Source organism: Tenrec ecaudatus, chromosome 9, assembly GCF_050624435.1.
Source record: "Tenrec ecaudatus isolate mTenEca1 chromosome 9, mTenEca1.hap1, whole genome shotgun sequence".
In the NCBI taxonomy this organism is placed as follows: domain Eukaryota; kingdom Metazoa; phylum Chordata; class Mammalia; order Afrosoricida; family Tenrecidae; genus Tenrec; species Tenrec ecaudatus.
In genome coordinates this window covers 153,598,761-153,617,712 of record NC_134538.1, presented here as the reverse complement: position 1 = coordinate 153,617,712, position 18,952 = coordinate 153,598,761, and the positions used below count along the sequence as shown (strand labels likewise).

Sequence of the window (18,952 nt, the reverse complement as noted above, 5' to 3'; positions counted from 1 at the left end):
CAACTTTCGGGCGGTTTTCAACACATCTTGCTTGCTTGATCGTCTTCAGACTGCAGGGGGTGGGAACATTCGTCAATGTCATCATTGGCGCCATTAGTGACTGGTGTGCATATTTGAGTAAGAACCATATTAGCTACTCTTTCTTTTAGGCATGTGATGCTTATTCTATCATGAACAGTGTTATATTCAAGATGGATCTTGAAGTGTTCTTTTTGACAATGAAGGCAACACTGCGCTGCTTGAATCTGCCACTTCAGACAGATTAGGCTTCATAATTATCTTATTCAAAGCAGCCAGGTCAAGTCCATATCCTTAATGTCTAGAATGGTTACACCAAAGTCTTCCGTTTTATTTTTGACCACGTCCAGTTTCCCTTGATTCGTACTATGTGCACATTGCATTCCAATTAGTAATGGATGTTTGCAGCTGTTTTTTTTCATTTTGCATTGTGCCACATTAGCAAACGAAGGTCTCAAAAATTATACTCCAGCCACATCATGAAGGTCGCCCCTGCGGAGGCAGCTCTCCCTCCTGTTGTATTTTGGGGGATTCTTACTTGAGAGATCCAGGGTCTAGCATTATACCATTATACTTTTGTCTGGCAATATTTCACTGCTTTCCATAAGATTTTCACTGCTTTTATTTTTCTTTCAGAAATGGGTGACTAGATTCTCCATGGGTGCCCCTGCCGGGGTCTGACATACCAATGGCATCGCTTTCAGCGTCACTGTAACAGTTAAGTCACCAGGTTAGGCTCAAAGACAGTCAATGGGCGGTATTCAATTTATTCGCTCATCGTCGTCCACATTTTCCTACCCCAGTCTTTAACCAGGATCTGTTGGCTCTTGGTTAATGTCATTGGTCCCCTATAAATGGCTACGTAGACTACACCAAGCTTGGGCACTGATAAATAATTCTATGATGGATATTTTTGTACAGAAATCATCATTCATCAACTGTAGCACATTGTTTTGAATCGCTAAGTAATGTAGAGGGCTTACTGTCCTACCAGAGTGTCCCAGGGACATCAAATTGTCCACATTTTCTCTCTGAAAATTCTTCTCATTTCTAAACAACCAAATGGCTACGTTGGCAAAGTAACGGCAATGCCAGCCAACTCTGGACACATCTTGAAAGTAAATCACAGCAAGTGAAAATGAAAATGGTAAACATCTCTAGCTTTATCCTTTCATAATCAAGAGATACAAACACCTCAAAGGGTTTTCTTTTGAAAAGTGATTTTTAAGATTCATTTAATTAAGCCTTGATTATTGAAAGACATCAAACATGCAGCAAATAAAGCCCTTGTAACGAAATGCATCCTGGGTACGCCAGCCGATGAGGAATCCATCCATAACGAGACCTCCCAGTGGTTGGAGGAGACTTGATCAAGAAGATTCAGCCGTGGATTGATTGTTTAAGAGTGCAAGCCTTCTGAGGACAGGGAATAAACTTCATCCGTTGTTTCCTTGCTATGCCTCACAACAAATACAACTTTTCTTTTAGCAAGCATGATATCCAGTGAGTTCAAGTTCCCCCAGCCTTTTTCCTATCTTAACAATGGCACCCATTTCCACCTGGCTGCTGAAGCCCTGAACCTGGAAGTCAGCTGGGACACTTTCTCCTACCCGTCCACGGCCCACACGATGGGTTACTGAATCCAGGTCAGAATATGCTCTTGGAAAGGTCCGTGCATCTTTATCATAGTTGCTGCCACTCAATCGAAGCCACCGTCACCTCATCTGGACCAGTCTAGACGTCTCCCAGCTGGTCTCCCTGTTCCGGTTTGGCCGGCAAGCAATGCCTTTTTAAAACATCATTACTCTGACCATGCCCTTGCCCTGAGTCGATTGCTCCAGTAACATAATAGCCTCTGTGATACAAATCCACAACCTGACCTCTGCCGATCCCTTCAGCTTCCTCTTTTCCACATCTTCCTTGATCTAGTCACACTGGCTTTTTTTTTATCTCCAATTTTTTCGATGGGTCCAACCAACTCTTTCAGACTCAGGAGCTTGGCGGCGGTATGCTGTTCTCTGAGACAAAAACGATCCCTCCTCCATAATCAGGTACACCGGTGTGCAGATAGCTTTCCACTTAAAAACTCACTGCTACTGAGTCGATGCCAACTCACGTGGACCCTATAGGACAGGGCGGAACCGTTTCTATGAGACTGTACCTCTTTAGAGGAGTAGTTTCTCCTGAGGAGTAGCTGGTGATTTCGAACTTCTGGCCTTGTATTCCGCAGCCCACCTCATCACCACCAGGCCACCAGGGATCCTCAGACAGCGTCTAGCCTTCCCTACACTCAAGGTCAATGTCGGGATGGCGGTAGCTGCAATACACGCCCCTAACATGCTGCTTTTGTTTAAATAACCCAAGCACAAGATGGCTAGCGAGTAAAAGCCCAAGTGTCGTGTCCCATGCTTTGCACTGACAGGATTGTAGGAAAGGGAACAGTGTTGTGTTGGAGCTACCGAGTTTTAAGATTGAATGGCCATGTTCTTCCACGGTACCGATGTTAGCAGTCACTACCTTGTCTCTGACTCCTGCAGTCCTTATATGTAAAACAGGGAAACGCCGCCCAGGCCTGTGCTGTCTACACTAGCATTGTCTGCTTGTGTCTGCAGTTAGGGTGACTCCATGGTGCCTTCTAACCTCAGAGGCTAATCTTCCAGCACCATTATCAGGGTCTATTTTGTTGCCACTCACTCGGTTTTCATGGGAAGGAGATGGCCAAGTTTGTATGTTTGTTTTCTAGCATGTCTTACTCTGGAAGCTCCATGGTAACCTGTCCATCCTGGGCAACCCTGCTGGCATCGAAAGCCTGGGGACAGTGCTGCCGCCATCAGAGCAACATGCAAGCCACGACCGCGTGCCCGACGGACAGACTGCTGGTGGATGCCCTTCGAAAGGTCTCCGTTATTTAACTCCACCGGATAATCGGAACTCAGCATGACATATCTACTGGGGAATTCATTTGTTTAAATGTGTCTTTTGAACCAGATGGCATGTCTGCTCTGTTGACCATTCGTTCCTCGGCATTTTGCAGATAACTGATATAGAGCAGTCACTCAACATACATGTAGCCGATACATGACTGACCAACTGCCAAAGTATCTCAAAAACATGTCTAATGATAAGACGGTAGGGGAAGGCTTAGAGGCCTAATGTCTACTGAAGAGATGATATTCAGTAAGAGCGTGACACATAATAAACACTCACTACATGGAATAAACAAGTGCATGTAGAGATGAATATTTTTTAGGTGTCAAGGTAAAAAAAAAGAAAAAAGAAGAAGCAAGCTCTAAGGAATGGGCAGATAACTCTTTACCAAAACACTGAGGAAAACCTAAGAGTGACTTCTCTATGTAATCTCCAAAAGTTATAGTTTGAAGGAGGCTTGAGGAAAGTACACCAGCTTGCGTTGATCCTAATAGTGATACCGCACGTTATCATTTCATGTTTCTCCTAAGGACCCACACCCTCAATGGGATGGGTGGAGGCCGTGGCTGCAACAGCAATGGGCTAGACTGAGCCTGGTGAGGAGGGTCTAGGACCGCAGGGTGGTTCTGTTGAACACAGGGTCACGGTGTGTCGGAACCGACCGCACGGCACTTAACAACAAAGGACCCAGAGAGACAGATGGCATTAACATCCCCTTCTGACAAACAGACACAGAGTTTAGGATCTAGGATTACAGAGAAGCTAGCTGAGTTGGAACGCAAACTGCTTTTCTAGCTCTGGAAAACCCGCCCCCAAAAGAAGCGCATCGTGAATAAAAACACCATGCGATGGGGGACGTGAGTTTGATGTTAAATCCCTCTCCTGTGACTGTCCTGGGGTTGGCCGGGCTTTGAGATAAATGCATACAACCTTTCCGCTGCAAACAACAAGACATCCATATCTTCCAGCTGTAACATCTGCTTTGGGTCTCTTTTTGGACGGGCAAGTGTGTATTTTCTCTCTTGGTATCGTTCAAAGTGCTCTCTGAGCCACACTTGTTCCTCCTCCTCGCAGACCAGCGAGCAACGGCTCCAGAACACCGCCCTCAGTACGGAAGATGTGCTCCTGCCCCAGCCGTGGGGCTGGCTCGTTTCCATACAGCCTAATATGGCTAAGAAAATGTTGGAGTGGAGAAGAGTGAAGGGTGCCAAGCTTAACAACATTTTAGTAAGAAGAGTGCCGCAGATGCAGTGTGATTTCAGGGCTGGCCCCTTCATATGAATTAAACCACAATTGCACTGTGACGCAGTAATGGAAACCAGATCCTTGCCCCCTTGGCCCACTCACGGCCAAGAGGCATCAATAAACCTGTTCCAAAGGGCTCTTGGTGGCCGTCTATTGAACACGGTGCCCTTCTTGGGTTCGGAGCGGCTAGGAGAGACCCAGTGCAGATTCTGTAGGAGGCCCAAGGCTCTCAAAGCAAAGAACTTTAAACAGAAACAAGGATCGAAGGAAAATCAGAGTATCCGCCTCACAAGTCAGACTCAACAGACTCCTCCATCATCAACTCCCCACTGTCTTCCCCAAAGAGGGCCGCTGATGGTCATTCTTGTCCCTTCTCACTCCGTGTCCTTGGATAGATTTGAAAATCAATGTGGCCTTAAATGTCACCACAAATATAATGAACAGTTATTACATCCTAAAGATTTGAGTCGTGACGATTTTTCTTTTAATCCCCACTCTCCTCATCCATGAGCACCTTATTGGACCTCGAGTCCCCGGTGGTGTAAACAATGAAGGTACCTGACTGGTGACCTAAACTTTGGGGGTTTGAGTCCACTCAGAGCCACCTGAGAAGTCCTCCCCCAAAAGCAGCCATTGAAGAGTCTTCGGGGGACAGTTCTACTGTGACACCGACACACAGGGGGTCATGACTCAGAGTTGACTCAGTGGTGGTGACTCATTTTGTTGGTTCTTATACTTACATGGGTCCTAGCAGGATTCTTTTTGTTTGCTTGTTTTAAGTAACGCATCTGGGTTGGAACACTGGACCTGCTACTTACTGGCTTGGGACTTAGGCAAATTGTGCAATTTCTCTGTGGAAGGGAAATAGGTCTTCCTTTCATGGGGTCACTGAAAACTTTCTGCCACCGGGGAATTCAGAGTCATAGTGAGCCTATGGGACAGGGAGAACTGCTCCCGTGGGTTTCCCAGATGGTAACTCTTCACGGGAGTAGAAAGCAGCTTTCTCCCAAGGAGAGGGCTGGTGGTGGTTTGAACTGCTGACCTTTCAGTTAGCAGTCCAATGCATAACCCATTACAACACCAGGGCTTGAGGTGGTAGTAGGAATGAAATGAGCTTGCAGATGGCAGTGCTCAGTGCTGGGTGCTCAGTCCATGTTAACAAACTTCCATTTGCTCCATCTATTTCCTTCCTAATCTCAAAACATTCTCCGCAGTACTGCCTGGGTACAGTAAGAATACAGAAGCTGACTCCCAAAATGTTCCTAGTTAATGAGGAAGGAAGCTCTGCCTAAGAATCAACCTGGCCCGAGTTAAGGGCAAATGAATGCCAAGCATTTGCTGCCTCCTAGGACTGCCAAGGGCACAAGACCTGAGTTAGTGACTGCTCTGCTTAGACAAGTTTTTGAGCTTCCTTTGTGGTTGTAAGAGGTGAATGGTCTTCCTCCTCTCTCAGAATCATTCAGAAGAATCCAATGGTCAACAATTATTTCAAAACAAAGATGAGCAGGGAAGTGGGAAGGGACAATAAATGAATGGAAACCAAACCACCAGTGGAAATAGAATGAGAATGTTCACACATGTGAAGAATGTAACCAATGCCATGGAACAATCTGTATAGAAATTTTCCAATGAGGGCCTCCACTCAAGCACTCCCTCAATGCAAGAACACTTTGTTCTATTAAACTGGCATTCCATGATGCTCACCTCCCTGACATGATCACTGAAGACAAAGCAGGTGCATAAACAAATGTGGTAAAGAAAGCTGATGATGCCTGGCTATCAAAATATATAGCATCTGGGGTCTTAAAGGCTTGAAGATAAACAATTAGACATCTAGCTCAGAAGCAAAAAAGCCCACATGGAAGAAGGACACCAGCCTGTGTGATCATGAGGTGTCAATGGAATCAGGTATCAGGCATCAAAGAACAGAATATCATATTGTGAATGAGGGGGGGAGTGCGGAGTGGAGACCCAAAGACCATCTGTAGGCAACTGGACATCCCCTTACAGAAGGGTCGCAGAGAGGAGATGAGCCAATCAGGGTACAGTGTAGCAATGATGAAGCACACAACTTTCCTCTAGGTCTTTAATGCTTCCTCCCCCCACTATCATGATCCCAATTCTACCTTACAAATCCAGCTAGACCAGAGGATGTACACTGGTACAGATAGGAACTAGAAACACAGGGAATCCAGGACAGATGAACCCCTCAGGACCAGTGGTGAGAGTGGCGATACCAGGAGGGTGGAGGCAAGATGGGGGAGAAAGGGGGAACCAATCACAAGGATCTACATATAACCCCCTCCCTGGGGGATGGATAACAGAAAAGTGGGTGAAGGGAGACATCAGACAGTGTAAGATATGACAAAATAATAATAATTTATAAATTATCAAGGGTTCGTTGGGGGGGACAGGGAAGGGGGTAAATGAAGAACTGATATCAAGGGCTCAAGTTGAAAGCAAATGCTTTGAGAATGATGATGGCAACAAATGTATAAATGTGCTTGAGACAATGGATGGATATATGGATTGTGATAACGGTTGTACAAGCCCCCAATAAAATTATTAAAAAAATAAATTGCCCAATGAGAACCTAAAATGCTGGTAAACCTTCTATGAAACTGAACAAGTGTGGTGCTAGGTGCAGGGCATACAATGCCAAGGGAAACAGACCCCAAAGGAGTAACAAAATATTGCTGTAAAAGAAGCAGGTTCTGTCAGAAGATATTCCCTAGAAAACCATTCCACCAAATTAAAGCAAGCCCAGAAAGATCCTATGGACGGTCCCATGTGTCTGTGACAACACAACAGATGCCACGATGCAGACCCTTGACGGATGCACTCAAGGGTCAAGTGTGAGGTCACCAAGCCCCACTCTGGCTTCCACTTTCCCTTTTCAAGACTAAACAAAATCTCGGAAGCTTGAAGTGCTGGGGGGTGGGGTGGGGTGGGGCGTGGATTACATGGCAGGGAACAAAGGCAAAGAGCTACAAAGCTCACTTTTCTCCTCGGCCCTACCAGTCTCGGGTCACATCACAGAAACGAGCTACAATGGCTCTCACAACTGAGCCCATAGGTAACATCATGACAAACCGAGAAAACATGGAAGCTGTGACGGAGTTAGTCTTACTTGGCTCCACAATCAATGTGCATGGAGGCACCAGTCAAGAGATCAAAGGACGGGCGCATGGCCCTGGGTAAGTCTGCTGCACAAGGACCCCTTCGGAGCGTTGAAAAGCAAGGCAGTCACTGTGAGGACGGAGGGGCGCCTGACCCAAGCCCTGGTGTTTTCCATGGCCTCCTATGCCTGTGAAAGTTGGACATTGAATAAGGAAGACTGAAGAAGAATCAATGCATTTGAATTATGCTGATGAAGAGTATTGAAAGTCCCACGGACTGCTAAAAGGACAAACAAATCTGTCTTGGAAGAAGTCCAGCCAGAATGCCCCTTAGAGGCAAGGATGGCGAGACTTCATCTCATGTACTTTGGACATGTTATTAGGAGAGACCGGGCCCTGAAGAAAGACGTCCTGCTCGGTAAGGTAGAGGGGCAGTGAACAAGAGGAAGGGCCTCCGTCAACAAGATTATATAGCAGATTCATTTCCCACTTGACAGTTTCTACACAGGTTGGTCAGTGACCATTACCTATGTTTTCCGCAACGTAGCAACACCCCCTGTCCTGGTCTTCTGCTTCCGTTTGCAGGACTCTCCGTCCAGGCTCCCTTCTCTTCTCCTCTTTGCTCCTGGGTAACCGTTGACCTTTTGGTCCTCAGCCCTCTTTCATGGAGATGTTGCATAGCAAGTTCAAGACCTTAAACGACCCCAATCATTTTTCAAACATACACCTTTTGAGAGAGAAAATTCAAAACCAAGTTTCTAGTAGAGTTGGCAAAGATTCCCTTTGAGAACCAGTAGAATTATCAAAGATCACGAACAAAGCAAGTTTGCTTTCATGTGGGTACATGACACCTATATAACCACTCCATGGGCTCAAAGGAGACCAAGCTGGAATGAAGTTCAGGGTCATCTGCCTATGAATATTATTTCACCCATTTTCTGTTCCACTTTGCAATCCTTATAGAAATATTCGTTTGCTTGCCCCCTTTCCCATTCTCACTCACACACCCTCCCTGCCATCGAGTTGATGCTGACTCGTAGTGACCCTACAGGACAGGCTAGAGCTGCCCGTGTGCATTTAGGAGACCGTGACTCTTTACGGGAGTAGAAATCCCAGTCTTTCTCCGAAGAGTGGCTGGTGATTTCAAACTGCTGACCTTGCGGATCACAGCTCAGGGTGGATCACAGCCACTGAGCAGCACCATCCAGGGTCCTTCTCCCATTCTTACTTTATCGAAACTCTTCATGCTTTAGAATGGTAGCTCCAGGGCAAAGAAGTCAAGAACCTATTCCAGTGATAGGCACTGAACACTTAGAAGATATTACTTTCAATGCTCATTCCAGGATTCACACACACACACACACAAACACACACACAACCTCATAAAGGTTCAAGAGGTTATTTAAATCCATTATTGGATGGTAGCTTCAAAGAGTCTTTGAGGAAAGGCAGGGATGTTGTAAAATATTATCTTCTGGAAATTCTAAAAAGTCTCAGGGAATAACAAAAATCCCAACAATGGTCTTTTCTTGATCGTAACACTATGACCTCTACTTTAGACACATTATCAAGAGAGACAGGTTTCTGGAGAAGACAACATTCTTGGTAAAGTACAGGGTCCGTGGAAGAGAGGAAGATGCTCAGTGAGATGAAATGACATGGAGGCTACCTCAAAGGGCTTACACAGCCATAGTTCTGAGGATGGGACAGGATGGAGCAACGTTCTGTTCGGCTACACACAGGGTTACTTTGAGGGACCAACTGAATCCGCAGCACCTAACAACGGATTGGGTGTCAACTATTCTCGTCACTCGGCTGCAGAGTGACTCACACAACATAGAACATGGAAAAGTAGAAGACTCCATGTATACGATCGATCGATCGATCGAGGGAGGACCGGGGAAGACCAATTATGTAGCCAATGCCCTTGAAGTGAGTATCTTTTCTCTCCATTTACACGTGAGAAAACAGAGACTTCAGAGGTTAAGAAACTTTCTCAAGAGTCAGGTAAAGTGGAAGAGTTGGAAAGAGATTGTAGGATTTAGGTAGCCTCTTTTTACCACTTCAAAGGCAAATGCTGATTGGAAACAATCAACAAGAGTGGTCCAATTACTTTCTTTACTGTTTGAAAAGAAGCAATTGATGTCTTTACTCCAGTTGGTCAGTGGCCCAGCAATGGGTTGCTTGGGTTTATTTTTTTAAAGATCTGATTGAAGACCAGTGGTTTCCATGGCTGTGTGTAGACCAGGACTTGGTAAATGACCACTTTTGAGTGTCCCCCCCCTCAACCCCCCAAAATACCAAAGAACCCAGAGGCAAGTCAATGGCAAATTGCCACCCCAAACAAACTGTAGTAAAAAAGCTCTGGAACTTGGATTCAGGTGCAAGCCTGTGAACAGTTAAAAACATGTTGCTTAGCCTAGGAAATAGCATATGAATAAAAAAATATCATTATTAAGCTGAACTGTACTCCTAATCTTCTTTCATGACATCTAAACTGTTTTGTTATTCTTAATGGGCCAAATCCCCCTTCTGGTAATGTTCTGGAAATCCTATTTTGGGGGGGTAATTTATAGAAATCACATGGCATGTTCTTTGTATTTGGTTTATGTAGGAGTTAGGACCACTTCAAACATACGTTTCCTTCTTGAGCTGATGGCCATTTAATACGGTGTCATTCACGGGTTGGGCTGAAAGGAGGTTAATCTGCAAACGCCCATGAGCGCCTAAAAAGGATTGAATTGTATCTTTGAGAAGTAATTTCTTTTTCAAAGTCAGACATCAAAGACTGCATACTGTAGAAAGTTTATTTTGAGAAGCTTTAGTCAAAACAGTTTGGAAGCTATGAAATGAGTCACTTTGGGGGTGGGGGTAAAGAAATGTAACTTTGACTGTTCCCACTGCATTTTTGGTTTGGTGGGAGACATCTTTATTCCACAGGATTTTAAAAGCATGTTTAAGATTCCATAGGTCTAGTATTACATCACTAATGGTTTCTAATGAGATCCAGGCAATAGCAAGAGGAGGGGGAAAACAGCCCCAAAGCTGAATTGTACACCACCAAGCGCCATGTAAAATGCAGACAAGCCTCCTTGCTGTATCGACTGCTGAAGCCATCTGGGTGAAAGGCATGAGGGGGGGGGGGCAAGAATTCACATTCAATCACCCAGATGTTTGCATTCCAAGCCCCCCCCCCCCGACTATTGGAATCCTTTGTCTACGGGGTTGCATTGTTCACTTGTTGTGTAGGTCTTTGCTGCTCTGTGACGATGGTCAACAGCCACTACTGGAACTCACAGCTACCCAGACTTTTGAGTTATTCTCTTGAGCACTTAGGTTCTCAGAGCGCTTTGGATTTGTTCTGTCCCCAGACTCCTTCTACATTAAAATCATACACGTTTTACTTTTGGTATGAGGAGAGCGCTCAAAAGAAGTCCTCCCCAAGTTTCGGCCAGCCAGGCCAGGGAGTTTAAAGAAGGTAGACAGAGGGTCTGTGGGGGGATGCTGTCCTGGGAGAAAGTGGTTTGTCAGATGAAGGATAATGGGTAACTGGGATAGAGGGAGATTTTCTAGCATGTTTGCTTAGGGGCTCTGAAGTTAAGACGTTCTGCCTGATGGAGACGTGTGTTAATAGCTGGGAACTCTGCTTTAGAACTTTCTAGTGTCTCTCCTTGTTTCAACTTCTCCAAATGTCTATGAATCATTTCTTAAGGTCTAAAGTCAGGTGGGCTAGCACAAAGTCATTTAGGAGAAAGATTTCTTCTGCCCCTGGAAAGATTTAGTCTTAGAAACCCTCAGGGGCAATTCCAGTCTGTACTACAGAATGGCTATGAGTGGAAGTCAACTCAATGGCAGTGAGTGAGTGAGTGAGTGAGTGAGTGAGTGAGTGACCCATCAATTTCCTCTCAAGTCAGTTCCACCATTACTGACTTGGATAGGAAGTTTCCATTTGTCAAGTACTAAACTAGTTAGAGCTGACTAGACAGCACCTAACAACACCATATTTCATTTTTAGAAATGTTTTATTAACATTTGATGGGATTAATTCCAGATATCTCTATGAATATATTGGAGGGTAGATAAATGGTTAGATAGGCAGATAGACAGACAGATAGATAGATAGATAGATTTGTAAATAGCAGTTGGATTTAGCATAAAGAAAGAAACTAAGCTTAAATCTAAGAAGTTGATGCCCAAAGGAGAGATGTTTCTCTATGAGATACATTAGTTTTTAGAAGTTAAAATTATGGAAAATGTTTACAGGCTGAGATATTGCTGTCTTAACTACAGATATCTGTTTTAGACATTATCTAATGGTGCTATAAAACAAAGAGATTGGTACACTGAACACTTTTTCTTACAGGCTCCTTTTTGCACTCTCTCCGTTGTGTTTTATAATTTTTTTTAATTATATGAGATATTTTTACTTTGTCCTTTACATTTTTCATCACAATTTACACATTTGTTCCACTGCCATCGAGTTAATTCTGACTGAGATCAACCTCTCAGGACCCTCTGTCTATAAGAAAGAGTAGAACCATCTCTATGAGTTTCTAAGGCTATAAATCTTGATGGAAGGAGGGAGTCTTATTCCCTTTCCCGCAGAGCAATTGGTGGGTTTGAACTGTTGACCTTGTGCTTAGCGGTCTAATGCATACCCATTATGCCACCAAAGCTCCCACATTTGCTTATTCTTGGCTTTATAATGAATTAAATATAAAGTTAGAGTTAATATAGAGCACATTGGCTTAGCCATAGCTTTATGTTAAACCATTGTGAATTCATTTTTTATACTTTTGCCCTTCATGAGCACTTTGTCTTTGGGTTATATTATTCCATTGGCACGCTGGATATTTTTAATTCAGGTAGTGCTTTCAGAAAGTAAAATCATGGAAGCTATAGAACTTCCCTTTTTGAAAAATTGCTTTTCAAACAATGACGATGTAGTTCCCCATTTTTTGCTGGTGAACAGGTGGCTAAGACACTCCTTTTCAGAATATTTTAGACATTCTTGTCATCTCTTCCATCACTGAACTTTACTGAAAGGAAGCCTGAGCTCAGCCAGATTCCCCATTTTACGGGTGACATGTATTTCTTGTTTAGATACATAACAGGTTTTATCTTTGAGGTTCACCACATTATTGCCATTGGCTTTTCAAAATCAATTTTCCCCCTGGAACAAAGTGAACCTTTTCAAGTCTACAGATTCTCCTCATGCCGTGAAGAACACTTTAGTCCATATCCATTCTTTATTCTATGCTCATATTTCCCCATTTGTTCCATTAACTTGTTCTCTTTCATATGCATTTTCTTCTGTGATGTTAGTTTGTCCTGGAAATGTTTTTCACCTCACTTGGTGATTACTTTAAGTGTGTCCTCCTTGCTCCTGCTTGGACATCCCATTATAGTGATTCTACATGTTGGCCCTTCCCCACTGATGTTCTTATCTAGAACAGGGCTGGTTTTCTCCCACTTTTCTTTGGAGCTTGCCAGCACATCCCTTCCCCATCTCTTCGGTCATCTTGTGCAGTTACTTTCTAGCTTCATCTTCCCTGAGCCATCTGCTCAGAGACAGTTCTGCTCAGCTGGAAGTATGGGATCTTCAGAGCAGCATCTCACCCTTCTTTTGTGAGTCTATGAGACAAGTGCTCATCGGTCAACTCAAGGGTTGGTCTTTTAGGCTGACCCTTTTAAGAACGTTCACTGGCATTTAGGGAAACCTGTGTCCCGCCCTGGGGCTGAGAGGTTTGTGTCAGCTCTTCACATCCTTCCTCATGTTGGTCCAATTTTCACTGTTTGGTAATTATCTTGCCTAGTTGCGTTGTTCTGGTGCTGAGTTATTTCATGAATGCTGGTTTTCTGTGTGTGTTCCTCTGGTCATTTTAAGGGAGAAAAAACTGATCTGACAATACCTTTTTGCTACAGGCTTTGTTTGTTTGTTTAGTCTGGGTAGGGACAGTATTATCCCTAGAAATCTGTAGTAAGTGTTTAACAAGTAGTTGCTGAATGAATGATTGAATGAAAATGTAAGGCATCGGTGACTGTACATCCAATAAGGACAAGTAATGCTTCTGGTTTACCAACCAGGACGTATCTGAGGCTACATGTGCAGAGAAAAAGAGGCGCATTTATTGGAGAAAATAAATCAAAGTGAGATAAACTTGTCAAACTTAGGAACTACATTAAATGAACAAGTCCTTCAAACACGGTTCCTCTCCCTACAAATGTGGTCTAAGTTGAAGAGAAAACAGCTAAGTTTTAGCAAGCAAAAGCAAGTGAATTGTTTGCATCTCTTTTTTCATCTTTTCCTTCCAAAGGTTATTAGGGCTTCATATTACTATTTAAAGTTTTCTAAGAAATGTATCCCATTGTCCACGTTACATCATGTGTCTTCTTTTACAGTGGAACTGCTAAAATATAGTTTGAGATTGCCACTTCCTACAGCTCTCCCTCATTCCTTCCTCTCCACTCCCTCCTCCTAAAAGTAAGCTAATGTCACAGAGTCCCAGATTTTTTTAAGTGGGCAACTATGAAAATCCAGGGTTGAAGAAGATTCCACTTCAAATTACTGAAGGTCCAAGGTAGTCCTCCAGTTCGTCTAGACATCTGTGGTGCATAAAATGTGATCGGAAAGACGTCTTCCAGTAGCAGCCAACACGATTCCTCCCTTGGATTATAGCCTTCTTTCATGTAGTTTATACATCCCCAAATGGTATCTGGAGAAGATCAACTAACATCTAGATGTTCAAGTAACTTTCATCAGACTTTAGGACCAGAAGCATTTTATCTAGCGGAATCAATGCGTTCCACCCACTCAAACTCATGCCAGGTTTCTCCTACTTTCTGTTGCTCAGCTTTTCAACAACACGGAACCACACAGCTTCCTTTAGGAACCAAAAACTCTGTTGGTACATAGACTGCAAGAGCAATTCTACTCACTGTTTGATGGCCGTTTTCTGTCTACATGGTGGCAAGGTCATGGGATCAAACGGTTCAATGTGACCACCGTGCAGGCAGACCACCCTACTGAGGAGAGCTATAAGTTATACTTTGAACCTGACTTAGACGTTTCTGGTTACCATACGTATAGGCAAGAATTCAAAATTCTCTCTTAGATCCAAATTCTCATGAAAGCCAAACTAAATTGAGTAGAAGGGTGAGCACACGTGCACTGAGCTTCATTTCAAGGCAACGCCTGATTTTTATTAAAGCCAGTACTTGGGTGCCTGCTTTCTTTCAAGTTGTGAACTTGTAGGCATGGGTGTATGTTTCTATGACTCTTTCATCCCATTTTTAAAAAATGGGTTTTCTGTGTAGTCATTACAGAATATTTTAAAGTTCCTTACGGTGTTTCCTTAATAGTTTTCTGAGGTTTTCGAAGCTTGGTAGATATGACTTCAATATGACTGCCCTGTGCTGAGGTTGTGAGGTGCTTAAACATTACAGTTCAGTAATCTGCAGGCTGCCAAACATCACAGCTGTTTCCAGTTACCACGAATTGGTTCTGACTCGTGGTGATCCAATACATAACAGACTAAAGCACTGCCAGGTTCCGCAGTGTCCCCTTGATCTTGTACTAAGGCCGTTGTCCAAACCCATATCACTGAGAGTCTTTCCAGTTTTTGCTGAGCCTCTCCATCACCAACCATATGTCTTTGGCTGGCAACTGGTCTTTCTTGATGGTATGCCCAAAGTAAGCAAGACGCTATCTCTCCTTTCTCGCTTCTATACAGTTATCCAGTTCTATTTCTTCTAAGGCTGATTTATTCCTTCTACGAAAGTCCATTAGGAATATGAATCTCACCACTGTGGTTTCAGGACAACTCAAAACAACACACGCATACTGAGCCTTTACTGGGCAAAGTGCTAACCAAAGAGGACAAACTGATAAATAGGAGAGGCATTTCCCCCAGTCCGACGAAACCCGCCGTCTAGTAGACCTGTTGCTATTGAGTCGATTCTGATTCACAGAGACCCTATGGGCAAGAGTCGAACTCCCCTATAGAGCCTCTAAAGCTGTCATCTTTGACGGAAGTATATGACCACACCTTTCTTCCAGAAGCAGCTGGTGGGTTTGAACCAAAGTGTACTTCAACAATCTGAATGGAAGGACCAACACATTGGCTCTGGTCAGTAGTGGAGCAAATAAGCCCTGTACCACCAGGCTTCTTCTGCAGTCTAGTAGAAGGAAGGGCAACAGTATGGGAACGCTGTGTGGCAATGCTACCCTAGAAAGTGTCAGGCACTGTGAAGCATCAGACCCAAACCCACTGCCACTGAGTCGATTCTGACTCCCAGATAGGCTTTCTGAGACTGGAAAGGCTGTACAGAAGCAGACGGCCTCATCTTTCTCCCCTGGAGCAACTGGTAGGTTTGAATGCCCAACCTTGCAATTCCCAGCCTGACCCTGAGCTCACGGAGCCACCAGGGTGCACTGATTGGAGCACAGAGAAAGGGAAGTACATAATAAGCCAAACTGGAGTCTGTCAAACATGCCTGGGAAAATGATACCTGAGCAGAGACTTGAAGGAAAAAAATGGAATTGGCTGAGTGAAAGAGTTTGGGGATGAAATGAGAAATGCTCACTCATCTCCTTTAGGGAGCCATTCATGGTGTGACTGTGATCTCCAGCCCCAGGCTCTGACTGCTGCCTACCAAGCTAGACCTTACACCTCTCCTCCCTCGAGCCGGAGGCTCCATCCTTCGTCCCTCTCACTTTGTCCAAAGTCCGAAGAAAGCTCATCAGAGGGTGCGGAGGAGAGGAAATTGGTGTGGGATTTGGGGTGTGGATCTACAGCCTTTCCTTTCCAAGAAAGGCCCTCAGCCGCATGGCTCCTGGGCTCCTGTGACTGAGGACGCGTGAACCGTCTACCACATACCACTGGCCCTCGGCCTCCTGTCTCTTTCCTCCTTAAAGTTTCCATTACAAATAAACAGAAGTGTGGGCCTGTGGGCTCCTGCCACCAGCTGGCTGGTGGACTTGGACCTTGGTGTCAGCCATCAGCGCCGACTCCACATTCCATACAGCTGGCCCTGGAGCTCGGCTGCCATCTGACCCGAAGCTGCGGTGACCCTCAGAAGCCTTGGCACGATGGTGGCTCATTGAGTTACATTTTCCAGCGTGGCCGTGATCGTGGTGGGAACCACTGAGCAGAGAAATACGACCCATTAAACCCAGCCTAAAAATAATTTCTTTTTGCTCGGAAAGAGAAAATCTAATTACCTTGCTCTTCACTATGAAAAATTGGGTTAATCTGGGTAAAAAGACATGGAACCCTCCTTTGATGTAGACCATACATTCCAAAATATCTCTGGCAGAGCCGGGGGTCTGCTTCGGATTAGATAATTGACAGAAACCTCCCCCAAATAAACACACTCCCACCCTTCAAACACAGAGAACATGTTTAAAATGTGTGTGCGGTTCACGTAGAAGTCCTTGCGCAATAATGAGTTATCAGTTAGCATGAGGATCTACGAAGCAAGCAGACTTCCACTCAGCCTTAAATCCAGTCGAGATATTTTTAGGTTCCAGGATGAACCAGCATAGGAACGTCTCTATGTTTCGGGTGTTTTATCTGTAGCCTCAACATGAAATATGTTGCCGATAAAATAGAAATCTTGAGAAGTAAAATAGTTTACGCCTTAAAATATGCTGATCCTTACATTTCGAATTATTTAACTACACTGTTGTGCTTGTGTGTGTTGCTTCCTTCTACACGGAGTGTGGCCTGTGTATATACAACTCCCCAACCAGCGAACGGACAGAAAGAGCAAAGAGCAAATCCTTACGGATTCATTCCAGGTGCGATGATAGTTAAATGGGCTGAAGGTGACTGTGATGTATAGCCGTTGTTTGAAAACTTAAACTTGTTGCTATATACCGGTGACTTTTTGGACAAATACTGTAGGAGAAGAAAAAAAGAATTTTTAAACAGCAGTATCTTCTCTCTTGAAAGGCCCCTAAGTAAGAGACCGAGTAAGAGAATTCCTGTTCCACTGAACTTCATAAACACACCGCCCAGATGATCTCTGCCGGCCCAGATGGTTGACCGTGCAGCTTTCGCCTACTCCATAAAAATGAGCAGGGACTTTGCTCTCTCTTTAACAAGTTGGCATCTGTCAAGATCATCTGTCCTTTTCACAAAAGGACTCTGGCTCTGGCTGAGTTTGCTTTGGGAGCAGCGTTCAATAATGGGACGTGGAGCCTGGGTGGCATCATGGATTAAGCATAGGGTTTCTAAACTAAAAGCCATCGGTTTAAACTCACCAGCTGCTCCATGGGAACAAGATGAAGCTGCTTCTGTTAACATTTGCAGCCTCATAGTCCTTGATGCTCACCTTCCCGACATGATTGCTCAAGACAAAGTGGGTGCATAAGCAAATGTGGTGAAGAAAGCTGATGGTGCCCTACTATCAAAAGATATAGCGTCTGGCGTCTTAAAGGCTTGAAGGTAAACAGGAGCCATCTAGCTAAGAAGCAACAAAGCTCACATGGAAGAAGCACACTATCTTGTGTGACCATGAGGTGCCGAAGGGATGAGGTATCAGGCATCAAAGAATAAAAAATCAAATCATTGTGGATGAGGGGGAGTGCAGATTGGGGACCAAAGCCCATCTGTAGACAACTGGACATCCCATTACTGAAGGGTCACAAGGAGGAGACGAGCTAGTCATGGTGCAGTGTAGCAATGAGACATACAACTTTCCTCTAGTTCTTAAATGTTTCATCCCTACCCCCTCCCCCCCACCAATATCATGATCCCAATTCTACCTTACAAATCCAGCTAGACCAGAGGATGTACACTGGTACAGATAGGAACCGGAAACACAGGAAATCCAGGACAGATGAACCCCTCAGTATCAGTGGTGAGAGTGGCGATACTGGGAGGGTAGAGGGAAGGTGGGGTAGAAAAGGGGGACAAATTATAAGAATCTACATATAAGCTCCTCCTTGGGGGACAGACAACAGAAAAGTGGGTGAAGGGAGACATCAGACAGTGTAAGATATGACAAAATAAATTATCAGGGGGTTCATGAGGGAGGGGAAGTAGGAAGGGAGGGAAAAAATGAGGAGCTGATACCAGGGGCTTAGGTGGAAAGCAAATGTTTTGAGAAGGATGAGGGCAACAGATGTACAAATGTGCTTGACACACAATGGATGGATGTATGGATTGTGATAAGTGTTGTACGAGCCCTCAATAAAATGATTTTTAAAAAGATTTATAGCCTCAGACACCCTATGGAGTAGTTTGGCTCTGTCCTAAAGGATCCTATAGGCTCTGTCCTATAGGGTCCTGTGGGCTTTATGCTATAGAGTTGCTATGAGTCAGAATCAACAACTGCACATGGGTCCTGGTGGTGGTGTTAAGGGATTGTTTCGAGAGGAAGCCTGGCTGTCCTGAATTTTTTTTAAGTTCCTTTTTTCTATTTAAAGCCTGCGATTGGCACTAATGACAGTTACTTGGTCTGGGTACTGTAGTGTTGCTATTGAGTGCCACCGAGACAATTCTAACCCAGCGTGGCCCCATGTGGAAGCAAACGGCCAGCTCTTTTTCTCTCCATCACTGGGTGGGCTTGAACCACTAACCTTTTGGTTTGCAGCCAAATGTTCAACTGGAGTACTACCAGGGCCCCTGTTAGGT

At 44.4% G+C, this 18,952-nt stretch overlaps 1 protein-coding gene across 2 annotated transcripts in view; it reads right to left on the bottom strand.

Annotated features, from left to right (window-relative positions):
• CALD1 (caldesmon 1) overlaps positions 1-18,952 on the bottom strand; it is a 216,859-nt gene that overhangs the window by 163,900 nt on the left and 34,007 nt on the right. The window lies entirely within an intron of this gene.